The sequence below is a fragment of the Symphalangus syndactylus genome, chromosome 5 (genome assembly GCF_028878055.3).
Source record: "Symphalangus syndactylus isolate Jambi chromosome 5, NHGRI_mSymSyn1-v2.1_pri, whole genome shotgun sequence".
Classification (NCBI taxonomy): domain Eukaryota; kingdom Metazoa; phylum Chordata; class Mammalia; order Primates; family Hylobatidae; genus Symphalangus; species Symphalangus syndactylus.
Window position 1 is genome coordinate 56,176,817 of NC_072427.2, and position 10,359 is coordinate 56,187,175.

Below are 10,359 nucleotides of genomic sequence, written 5' to 3' on the forward strand. Positions count from 1 at the left end.
TTAGGGTCATTTTTAGTGTAGGTGGATCTGCCTGGTTCTCAATTTGACACCCTCTCTAAACATGAATGAGTTCCAATCGTATTCGTTCCTAAGTGATCAAATTCAAGAATAGTACAGATGTGTGGAATATGCCAATACCTAAGGTAAAAAAGTAAATTATCAGTCTTTACTAAGACAGTTACTGAATTAAAGACAGTTTAGTAACTGTCTTTTTCATACTTCAGCAACTGTCTTGTGGTTCCTTCCCACAGATGTAACAATAGTCCTGTGAGTAAAGTAAAACCACAGAGTTACTCTATGAGGCATTTCCAACAACATGCAGGCTACAGGAAAAGCCCTATCGGGATAGACCTCAACGGAATGTAAGTTTAAAAAGCAAGTCACCAAATATCACTTATGTAAAATTTATAAATATACTAAACAATAAACTACATCAATGTTTTTCTTTTTCGGTTTTAGGAATCTCTTACTCTCCTAAAATTATTGAAGATCCAAAGAGATTTATTTCATTTGGGTTGCATTTATTAATTTTTTCTATATAATAAATTAAAGCTAAAAAAGTTTTGAAACACAAGAATGCAAGTATTCATTTCCTTAGGCATCAGAGCAGTTACACCTTTAGGTAGCTCCGCTGTATCCTCATGAAAGAATGAGAGTAAAAAAATTTCATATAATGTCTTAGTATTATTATGTAAATATATTTTATCTTATTTCCCCCCAAAAGAGTGAAACCATTTTACCTTGCTTTCACCCTTTTGTGATCCAGGGATCACACTTTGAAAACCAATTCACATATGGTTTAGAGATATATTTTATATAATACATTTAGTAAAATCATAAAAACATGTCTTGGCAGGGCACCCTTTATAAGTAAAGGCTAAGTTATGCTGCAATAACAAATAATGCTCCACATCCCCACCTCCCCCACCCTGGCTTTTTTTCCCATCCTACTATGTTACATATCCAACAGCCACACCATGGCACCAAATCCTCTTCACTCTGGAATCTGGTAGATAAAGCAGACGCTCTCAGAGTTTGCCAGGCTCATGGCACATGGAAAAGAAAAAGCGAAACTACTTCTGCTGAAAGGGACAAGGATCGTTTATGGCTACATTTCCCTGGCCAAAGCAATTCACACAGCCAATCCTAATGGCAGCAAGGTGGAGAAACTACTCCTCCCCCAGGGACGGGAAGCAAATACTTTTCTTCTTCTTTTTTTTTTTTTTTTTTTTTGAGACAGAGTCTCGCTTGGTCACCCAGGCTAGAGTGCAGTGGCACCATCTCGGCTCACTGCAAGCTCTGCCTCCCAGGTTCACGCCATTCTCCTGCCTCAGCCTCCCGAGTAGCTGGGACTACAAGCACCCGCCACCACGCCCGGCTAATTTTTTGTATTTTCAGTAGAGATGAGGTTTCACCATGTTAGTCAGGACGGTCTCGATTTCCTGACCTCGTGACCCGCCCGCCTCGGCCTCCCAAAGTGCTGGGATTACAGGCATGAGCCACTGTGCCCGGCCTCAAGAAGAGCAGCAAATACTTTTCACAAAAAGTTAAGTCTTCCCCACACCAGTGTCAAGGTTAGCTTTGGGTAGATAAGGAGATAGGATGGGGTAATGACAATTTTTTAAGTAACAGTAATAAAATAATAGTAAGAGTAAAAGAAATCATTTTAAAAAATAGAATTCTGAACCAAAGCAAACAAAGAAAAAATGGTACAAACCAGAGGTGTTCTCTTTGTGACTGCAATTGACTTGACCATACTCCTCAAAATGATTAAATTAGGCATCATTGGCTCAGCCATAGCCATTATGACCCAATGGTAATGAGGCACAGACTGTGCGTGGTAATATAGCTTAGAGGAAAAGAAAAGATCATTGTCTTTTTGATTGCTTTATTTTATTTTATTTTTGAGACAGAGTCTCACTCTGTCGCCCACGCTGGAGTGCAGTGGCACGATCTCACCTCACTGCAACCTCTGCCTCCCAGGTTAGAGCAATTCTCCTACCTCGGCATCCCGAGTAGCTGGGACTACAGGCATGCACGGTGGAGAAACTACTCCTCCCCCAGGGAAGGGAAGCAAATACTTTTCTTCTTCTTCTTTTTTTTTTTTTTTTTTTTTTTTTTGAGACAGAGTCTCACTTGGTCACCCAGGCTAGAGTGGGTAATTTTTGTATTTTTAGTAGAGATGGCGTTTCACCACGTTGGCCAGGCTGGTCTCGAACTCCTGACCTCAGGCGATCGACCTACCCTGGCCTCCCAAAGTGCTGGGATTACAGGCATGAGCCACTGTGCTCGGCAGGATCATTGTCTTTGACTCTACACTTCCCGTCTTCAGTTTCTAACCATGGGTCGTTAGCCACATCACTCAAGGTATCTATGCATGGAAAGGGGGATTATAATGATACTTGCCTTATAAGATTGTTGATAGGTAAGTCTTATAAAAGACTCAGTCTATCAAAGTGCTCAGAATAGTGCTTAACTTAGAGGAAGTCCTACTTAGCTCAACTTCTGAAGCAAGACATAGCAGTTAAAGTTGTGACCTTATTCATGTATGGAGGGGTGAGAATTTAGGTAACACTTACATGAGGGTCTAATATTAATAGGTGTCCAATTCTAGCCTTGAATGAGAAAAGTAGAATTACTCAACCTGTTGGAATAACTAAGATTTCCCTGAATTTTTGTATCTGTGAGATAGAGGTATCTTTTTCTGAGAGTAGCACTTTGGAGAAGATAGATAGGATTTGTGACAAAATTATGGGGGAGACATTATGACATTTTTTTCAAACATGTTGAAAACCAAACCATTAGCTCCCAAACTCCAAGGCCATGGGTGACAGATGAGGTTGCTGAGAGGTTTTGCTGGTTAAACAAAATAGTGGGAGCTCTGCTTCTTGTTAGGGTGTAAAAGGTTGTAAAAAGCTGTTGCTCGCAATATAACAATGAGGAAATCTTGATTTATTCCAATCATCACACATGACAATCATTAGAAACCTGAAAATTCACAGTCTAAATGCACAACATTCTAGGGAGGGACGAGCCTGTCCAGGGCAATAAAAACCTGCAACTGCTTTTATCTCTGGGGTGTGGTGGGAAGAACAAGCCAGCCATAAGCACGGAGGACTCGGCTCTTGGCTGAGACAAGAAGAAACCAAAGAAATCTTGAAGGACCCTGTAGGCCAGGCTTGATGGATTCAAACCCAGAAACACCCCCAAAGTACACTCATCTACATGCCCCATAAATCCTTTCGTTCAGACATTTCGTCTCAAATACAGTGATGGCTGGGCACCTGGGACAGAGTAGGATGGCAGACAGAAGGAGAGGTCCTGTGGAGTCGGAAGCCGGGGTAGGCTGCAACAGGGATTTCTTCCAAGGCACGGGAAGGTGGAAATGAGAGAGAAAGCTTAGGGAGACCTCAGAGTCTTAGCTCTCTATTCCTAATGAAAGGAGGGCCCTGGCTGCTACCTTTTAAATATATGAAACCTGTGGTAAACTGAAATTAATTAAATCTACAGCCCAGACCAGAACCAGCTCAACTCCAGATTGAGGGGAAAATAGAACTACACTGTTGTAAGTTTCTTACACTTTTTTAATGAAGTTTCACAATACTATTCACAGATAGATTGTGATAAGTTAAAAGTACATGACCTAGAGAGACAACAGAAAAAAATCTCCAGATACTTTGAAATTAAACAATACACCTTTAAATAGTCTATGGTCAAGAAGGAGATCCAAGGAAATTTCAAAAAGTACACACAGAATTGAATAAGAATAAAAAGACAATAGATCAAAATATGTGGGATGTAGCTAATGCAGAGCTGAGGGGGCTCTTACAGCCCTAAATGCTTATGTTAGAAAAGAAGAAAGGACTCAAAACAGTAAGTTTTTCCCCTCAAAAAACTAGAAAAAGATTAGCCAAAGAAACCCAAAGCAAGCAGAAAGAAATCACAAAGGTGAGAGCAGAAATCAACTAAACAGAAAAGTAGAAAAAATTAATAAGACAAAAAGCTGCTTCTTCAAAAATATCAATGTCACTCTAGCAAGACTGGCAAAATTAAAACAGAAGAGACACAAACCAATAATATAAGTAATGAAACTAACCACGAAGCCCATAGCCATTAAAATGGCAGAAAGGGAATATTATAATCAACTTTATGCTCATAAATTTGACAATGTGGAAAAAAATGAATCAATTGCTCAAAAACCAAAAATTACCAAAATGCAACCAACATGAAACAGATAATCTGGTTCTAGTAAAGAAAACTATTTAAAAATGAGATTCATAATTTAAAAGCTCCTAAAAAACAACTTGCAGCTCCACTTCATTTCCCTGGAGAACTCTACCAAATATTTAAAGAAATAACAGAAATTTTACACAATTTCTTCTAGAAAATAGAAGAGAAAGGAACATTTCATAATTCATTTTATGAGGCTGATACCAAAACAAGACAGAAACAGTACCAAAGAAGAAAAATATAGACAAACATTTTTCATAAACTGACACAAAAGCCATCAACAAAATATTAGCAAATTAAATACAAAAATGTACAAAAACATTTTTAAATAGTGATCAAGTGTGATTCATTCCAGGAATGTAAGGTGGGTTTGACATTTGCAATCAATTAATGTAATCCACCATGCTAAGAGGCTAAAGAAGGAAATGACACAAAGATGAATTTGACAAAATTTAGTACTGACACATGCTAGAAACTCCCTGAATTAGGAATACAGAAGAACTAAGTGACCTTGATAAAAAACACCTACAAAATCCTACAGCTGACATTGTACTTAATGTTGATAAACCGAATGTTTTCTTTCCACGATCAGGAGCAAGACAAGGATATCTATCGCCTCTCAATACTTGTATTTAACATAGTATTGGAAGTTTTATCTGCTGCAATAATGCAAGGAGAGAAAAGCAAAGACACGCAGAAGAGAAAGGAAAAGATAAGGCTACCTCCAACTGCAGATGACATGATCATCTTCATAGAATATTCCAAGGAATATACAAAAATAAAGGTCTAGAACTAAAAGTCAGTTCAGCAAAGTAACAGAATACAATATCAACACAAAAAATATTAATCACATTGTGTCCAGTGTTGGTTCCTTCCAGAGGGTTCTTGGTCTGGCTGACTTCAAGAATGAAGCCACGCTTACCTTCATGGTGAATGTTACAGCTCTTAAAGATGGTGTGTCCGAAGTTTGTTCCTTCAGATGTGTCCGGAGTTTCTGCCTTCCAGTCGGTTCGTGGTCTCACTAACTTCAAGAACGAAGCCGCGGACCTCTGCACCGAGTGTTACAGCTCTTAAAGGCCGTGAGGACCCAAAGCGTGAGCAGTAGCAAGATTTATTGTGAAGAGTGACAGAACAAACGTTGCACAGCACGGAAGAGGACCCCAGCGCGTTGCTGCTGCTGGCTGGGGCGGCCAGCTTTTACTACCTTATTTGTCCGTGCCCACATCCTGCTGATTGGTCCATTTTACAGAGCACTAATTGGTCCATTTTACAGAGTGGTGATTGGTCCATTTTACAGAGTGCTAATTGGTGTGTTTGCAAGCCTTTAGCTAGACACAGAGCACTGATTGGTGCATTTTTACAGAGTGCTGATCAGTGCATTTAAAATCCTTCAGCTAAACACAAAAAATCTCCAAGTCCCCACTCGACCCAGGAAGTCCAGCTGACTTCACCTCTCAATATTTCTATATACTAAAAATGAGTATGCAGAAACCAAAATTAAAAACACAATACCATTTACAATTACTCCAAAGAAAATGAAGTACTTAGATATAAACGCAACAAAAAGTGTACAGTATCATAATGCTGAACATGACAAAATACTAATGAAAGAAATCAGAGACCTAAATAAGTGGAGAGAGGTACTATGTTCATTTAAAGACTCAACGTGGTGAGTATACTTTCTCTCCAAATTGATCTATAGGTTTAATATAATTCCCTCCAAAATCTAAGCAAGTTTTTGTAGATGTTGACAAGTTTATTCTAAAGATTATATGGACAAGCAGGGACCCTAGAATAGACAAAAAATAATCTTGAAAAATAAGAATAAAGTGACAGAAAACACTGTACCAAATACTAAGACTTACTACATAGCTACAGTAATGGAGAAAGTGTAGTATTGGTAAAGAAGCAAACATGTAAATTGGTGGAACAAAATAGTGAACTCATAAATAGACCCATATAAATATCCTGAAATGATTTTTGACATAGAGGAAAAAGCAACTCAATGGAAGAAGTAGATCCTTTGGAGCAATTGGAATCTCAACCAAAACCTCACACCTTATATATAAAAAAAAACCTCAAAATGGATCACAGACTTAAATTTATAACTGTATAACTTTAAGAAAAAAAAAGCAGGAGGGATGTTTGGGATCTAGGGCTAGGAAAGACTTCTTAGGCACAAAAAGCACAATCCTTTAAAATAAAAAAAGATAAAATCTAGACCTCATCAAAATTAAAAACTTTTACTCTGCACAAGACCCTGTAAAAACAATGAAAATGCAGACTACATACTGTGAGAAAATATTTTCAAAACACATATTCAAAAAAGTATTACTCTCTAGAATATGTAAAGAATTATCAAAACACAATAGTAAAAAAAGCAAAAATTCAGTTAGAAATAAGCCAAATACATGAAGAGACATTTCACTGAAAAGAATATACAGATGGCAAATAAGCACATAAAAATGTTTAGTTTCATTGTTTACTAGAGGAATGCAAATTAAAACCACAATGAGATATCACTGGATAACTATCAGAATGGCTAAAACAAAAACGTGACAACATCAAATGCTGACAAGCATGCAGAAAAACTCAATCAGTTACTCATTGTTGGAAGGACTGTAAATTAGTACAGTCACTCTAGGAAACAGTTTGGCAGCTTCTTATACAATAACTATACAATTAGTATACAATCCAGCAATTGCACTCTTGGGCATTTATTCCAGGGAAACGATAACTGAGGTTCACATAAAAATCAGTACACAAATGTTTTTAGCAACTTTATTCGTATTAACAAGAAAAACAAAATCTGGGAAACAATGTCCTTCAATAGGTCTGTGGCTTTAAAAAAAAGTGATACATGAATACCACAGAATAATATTCAGCAATAATAAAGAAGAAACTATTGATATATGTGACAATTTAGATAAATCTCCAGAGAGTTACAGTGAGTGAAGAAAAAAGCCAATTCAAAATGTTACATACTGCATGATTCCATTTATATAACATTATTGAGATTTTAAAAAAATAACTGAGGCAGAGAACAGATTAGTGATTGCCAGGATTAGGAATGGGATCAGTGTGGGAGGGAAGTGAGTATTGTAATAAAAGGGCAAAGAGGGATCCCTGTGGTGGCACTCTTCTCTATCTTGGCTGAAGTGGTGGATACATAAAACCACACATGTAATAGAATTGCATAGAGCTGAATACACACACTTGAACTCACCTAAGTGAGTACTATAAAACAGAAGAAATCGGAATAAGATCAGTGGATTGTATCAATGTCAATTTCCTGGCTGCCATGGTATAGTTTTGCAAGATTACTGTATTTGAGAGAACCTAGGTAAAGAGTACACAGGATCTTTCTGTATTATCTCCTACAAATACACATGAATCTCTCTCAGTCTTGAGCTGCATGGGAATTATCTCAAGACAAAATGTTTAATAAGAATATATGTTGTAATTGGCAGAATACAGAGCTTTTTTAGGGGAGTGAAATCATTCCGTAGGATACCACAACGGTGGGCACATGTCATTAGGCATTTTTCACAACCTGTAGAATATACAGCACCAAGAGTGAAACCTAGTGTAAACTATGACTTGGAGTGGTGATGATGCATCAAGGTAGGGCCATCAGTTATAACAACTATACCACTAAGATGCAGGAAAATGATAGAGGGAATTGTGCCTGTGGTGAGGCTAGGGGAGGAGGGGTAGATAGGTACTTTGTATTTCCTGCTCAGTTTGGTTGTGAACCTAAAACTGGTCTAAAAAATAAGTTCTATTTCTTAAGCCATGTTGTAATTTCAAGAGAAATATTAAAAAATATAGATATAGCTAAAAACTCAATAGAAAAGACAGTAATAAAAATACAACATCCAGAAAAGTCAGAAAACTAACTAATGAAGGACAAAATGTCAGATGACACAAATCGTGACCAAATAGCAAGATGGTTGGTGTACACTCATTTGCATCAAAAATTTCATTAAAAGTAAATAGATTAAGCACTTCTTTAAAAATACATCATAAAACAGGGTAAGTTGACCCAACGATATAGTGTTTTCAAGAGACCTGATTTAAATTCGAGGACACAGAAATATTGAAAGAAAAAAAAATGAAAAAATACACCTTGCAAACACTAACCACAAGAAACCCAGTGTTTCTATGTTAATATCAGATAGGAAAGTTTTGTCATATGGCTTAATAGAAAGCCACAAAATATTGCTGAACAAAGTTGGTAAGAAAACATGATCTTCAAACGTTCCTATTTCCTTTCCTTCTTAAAAGTTTTCCTTGAGTTCTTTGAACATACATATGACAGTTTCTTTGGGGTCTTTGTCAGGTTTAACATAAAGAGGGAGAAATCCCAGGCTAACACATCACAAATTTCCACTGTTAATACTTGAAAGCAGTCTTTCTTGAATAAACTCTTATAAATTTGTTGTACATCTCTGGCCAGTTTCAGAGTCCTGAAATGGATTTTTTTTTTTTTTTTGAGACGGAGTCTCGCTCTGTCGCCCAGGCTGGAGTGCAGTGGCGCAATCTCGGCTCACTGCAAGCTCCGCCTCCCGGGTTCACGCCATTCTCCTGCCTCAGCCTCTCCGAGTAGCTGGGACTACAGGCGCCCGCCACCACGCCCCGCTAATTTTTTGTATTTTTAGTAGAGACGGGGTTTCACCGTGGTCTCCATCTCCTGACCTCGTGATCTGCCCACCTCGGCCTCGCAAAGTGCTGGGATTACAAGCGTGAGCCACCGCGCCTGGCCAAATGGATGTTTTTGACAAAAGTTTTGTTCAGTTTTATCATTGCTTTTTGGGAGAGAATTTGCCTTCCCCCTCACTCCACCATTCTGTAAGACTCTGGTCCAGGTTTGGGTGCACAGCCAACACTGTGACTTGCTCCAGGGCAGCTGATGCAGACAAATGGGAGAACTCAGCAGCCCCTGACCTGCATTCCAACAGGCACATTCACCAGAGCAGTTTGGGAACCAAGAGGACCCAAGCAGCCTATAAAAGTCCAACTCCCAAGGCAGTAATAATAAATGGTTTGGCCCTAATGAAGATTGCAGGAACTTCTGTAGATGAGCTATACAACCTTTCCTGGGCTTGAAATCTGTGCTTCATTTACCATTTTTGTGAAACCTAGTATATAAATATCCATAATCTTTCTTTACTTTAATGATGCAAGGAGGAGCTGCAGGAAAATGCCGTCTACTTTTTGAACAACGGTATTGACGGCCAGGTGTGGTGGCTCATACCTATAATCCCAGCACTTCAGGAGGCCAAAGCAGGAGCATCACTTGAGGCCAGGAGTTCAAGAACAGCCTGGGCAACATAGCAAAATCTCGTCTCTACAAAAAGTTAAATTAGCTGGGCATGGTGGCATGTGTCAGTAGTCCTAGCTACTCAGGTCACTGAGGCAGGAGGCTCATTTGAGCCCAGGGATTGGAGGCTCCTGTGACCTATGATTGCACCACTACACTCCAGCCTGGGTGACAGAAGGAGACGCTGTCTCTAAAACATAAATAAATAGCTGGGCGCGGTGGCTCAAGCCTGTAATCTCAGCACTTTGGGAGGCTGAGGCGGGCAGATCACGAGGTCAGGAGATCGAGACCATCCTGGCTAACACGGTGAAACCCCGTCTCTACTAAAAATACAAAAAATTAGCCGGGCATGCTGGCGGGCGCCTGTAGTCCCAGCTACTCGGGAGGCTGAGGCAGGAGAATGGCGTGAACCTGGGAGGTGGAGCTTGCAGTGAGCCGAGATTGCGCCACTGCACTCCAGCCTGGGGGACCGAGCAAGACACCGTCTCAAAAAAAAAAATAAAAATAAAAAATAAATCAATAAATAAATAGTTATTATGTCATGTAATTTTAAGGGCATTTTTAGCAACATAAAGAAATGTTCAGCCAGGCGGGGTGGCTCACACCTGTAATCCCAGCACTTTGGGAGACCAAGGCGAGTGGATCACTTGAGAGGCCAGGAGTTTGAGACCTGTCTAGCTAACATGGTGAAACCCCATCTCTACTAAAAATACAAAAATTAGCCGGACATGGTGGTGCATGGTGGTGCATGGTGGCACGTGCCTGCAATCCCAGCTACTTGGATACTTGGGAGACTGGGGCGTGAG

General features: G+C 39.2%; 1 non-coding gene across 1 annotated transcript; it reads right to left on the reverse strand.

The window, feature by feature from the left end:
* Positions 1–225: 225 nt before the first annotated feature.
* On the reverse strand, positions 226–357 carry LOC129483766 (small nucleolar RNA SNORA18). Its single transcript, XR_008658262.1, has one exon. It is a non-coding gene; the product is annotated as a small nucleolar RNA SNORA18 (small nucleolar RNA).
* Between the last annotated feature and the right edge of the window lie 10,002 nt (positions 358–10,359).